The following is a 2963-nucleotide window of genomic DNA, read 5'->3' on the forward strand; positions in this document are numbered from 1 at the left end:
TTTTTTTTTTTTTCAATTTATTATTTCAGGTTAACATGAAGGTATACATGTTTAGATTCCACTGTTTTCTTCTTAGGTAAGTTAAAGTTATAGCTGAGCCGTTCATCCAGTCAGCATGCTAAATACTCCCATATTGTGCATATGAGTTGAAAACCAGCCAATCACTCTCACTCCTCCACTTTCTTCGTTCCCTCATCTCCACCCCTCACTCAAAGATACTTATGTTTATCTTCCTGTGAGTGTGCAGTTGTTTATATATTGGTTTCATACTAGTATTGAGTACCTTTGATAGTTGTTTTTCCATTCTCTTGATACTTTATTAAGAAGAATGGGTTTCAGCTCCATCCAGGTAAACACAACAGATGTAAGGTCTCCATATATTTGCTGAGTAGTTCTTTACTATATACATATTCCACAGTTTGCTAATTCATTCATAGGTGGATGAGCACTTGCATGAGTTGAGATGTAATAAACATTCATGCAAATATCCTTATGATAAAATGATTTTTTTTCTTCTGGATAGACACTTAGTAATAGGATGGTGGGATCAAATGGAAGGCATAAATGAAGGCTACTGATTTGTGGACATTGGTTTGTATCCTTGATGTTGCTGTAAATGTTTATCAATTTCCGGAGTCTTGGTAGAGTTCTTGGACTTTTCTAGGAATAACATCATGTCATCAACAAAGAGTGATAGTTTGACTTCCTCTGTCCCCATTTGGTAGAAACTACATTTTAGGGGACCTTTACATGAGGAAAATGTATTTTTTCCCTCCAGTGTGGCCTTTTAAGAAAATGTCCATGTAGAGGCAAGACACTATTAATAGAGGGACTTCACCCAGCTAACACAAGCAGCGTAACCTGCCTCATTGTACCCACAATGATTTCCCAACAATAAAAACAAACAAAAAAAATTCAATGTAAAGTCACATGTTGCAAAATAGTCCCATCTTTGCCTTTTAATTAATTAAAAATTAAAATTATTTAAGATGCTGAAAGACCAAAAACAACATTATTTGTCAAATGTACACTCAAATATTCGGCTGTGAAACTTTGTATGGTGATTTTTGCTCCCTCCTGAACTCAGTGTGAGGAGGTTGTGTCCTGAGTACTCATTGCCATTCAGCTTTGACCCCAGATCAGACACAATCCATAGAATGGAGATAAGCTCAGTGGCCTTCAATAGAGTCCCACACATGAGCCTGCCTCCATCTGACAAATCATTAATATGAAAATGAGAATGCAGGCTTAGTGTTATAAGCTACTAAGTTTTGAGTTGTCTAAAATCACTAACAGGCAAATGTTAACCAATAAAATATCTGGCCATACACATAAATGAATTTTATTAAAATATGGCCATACAAGGGACTTTAACAAATGCAAACATTGAACCCTAATTCTTGATATTCTCAATTTACCTAAAACAATAAAAAATAAATCAAAATAAAAATTAAGAAATAAAAAATGGCCTTAATGTAATGTTTAATAATACATTAAATATATTATCCATCATAAATATATTATCCATTACAAGTAAATAATATTTGATTATATAGAGCGAAATTTACTTCATTTAAGGAAATGTACATTTACGTTTATAATACACATATAGGTGCATAACATTATATTCATTTGATACATTGCTAACTCTGCATGTTTATGTATACACTCATGTAGGTCAAAATAAGGTTAATTTTCCAGGTTAATCTAGGTGTCTCCTTCTGTTTTTGAATTATTTGTGAATTTGGAGATACAGTATTGCCTTGATATTTATCAGAGGTTCATCCTGGACTGAGGTCACACCCTCCCATCATCAAGGATACCCTAGAAGAATAGAAATCACAAGAGTGAGAAGTCTGCAAGGTTTACATCTCATGGCCACTCTGCAAAGCATGATAAGCAATTCAGTGGCAAGGTCTCATAGACTATTGATTCTGGCAGATTATTAGGACTTAGAAGAAATACAACTGAAAGATGGGAGACAAAATGGTTTGGAAAACTATGACTACAATTCTCAAAATTAGCCAGGGTAAAAAATAAATACTTCCCAAGTAAATACTCATCTAAGGGCTATTGTTGAACAGGAGTTTCTTAATAATTAAGATAATATCTCACATAGACTTAAGGTTATCAGCTCTCCCAGTTATCTTAGCCAGACTCCTGCAACAACACCTAGAGGCCCACGCGTGGCCTTAACAATGTGGATTTCAACCAATGGAAGCTCACTTGGCTACTGGCACCTCTGAGCATCCAATAAGCCAAGAGCTTTGACCCCTCCTCAACCTCTAACATTGGGGATCAGACTAACAACTGGTGTCAAGTGAGGACAGTGGAACAGCAGGACTCAGTTCTTAATGACTAATTTCTTCAGGTATAATCCTATACTTCCTCCAATTATCTATAGTATATTCACTTATTTGCTTAATCTTAGGCAGGACATACATGTTTATGATTGCTAGGGGATACTTCTGAGAATAAGACATCGAGACATTAGAGTTCAGTTCCTCTTTTGAGCTCTGCTTCTCCTTAACTCAAAGGTGTGGACACGGGATTTTCTACTAAAATTTATTTATGCCAATACACAGCCCCATTCCCTTTCAATGGGGCCCTTATATTCCACAAAATTCACTTTAGAAAACACTTTTCTCATTATGGTGTCTTAAAACATTTGTTGAATTCTCTATGCAGAGAGAAAACCAATTTAAGTATATAATGAAAAAAACATATATAAAACAACTATTTCAGGGTTCTGAAAATAACCTAAAACATAGAATGAACTGAGAAATTTTAATTCTTAAATAAGTACTAGAGATTAGGGTAATAAAGAGGGAAAATGTGGCCTTTTGCCTGGGGTTGCTCCCTTCTAACAAAGGACAATGAGCAAGAACTGAAAACTGCAGTAGGACCAACACGAGATGACAACAAACACAAGCAGCTTGTTGCCGAGGGGTCTACCTGAGTTC

The sequence above is a fragment of the Otolemur garnettii genome, unplaced genomic scaffold (genome assembly GCF_000181295.1).
Source record: "Otolemur garnettii isolate 467f Iridium unplaced genomic scaffold, OtoGar3 scaffold00147, whole genome shotgun sequence".
Lineage (NCBI taxonomy): Eukaryota > Metazoa > Chordata > Mammalia > Primates > Galagidae > Otolemur > Otolemur garnettii.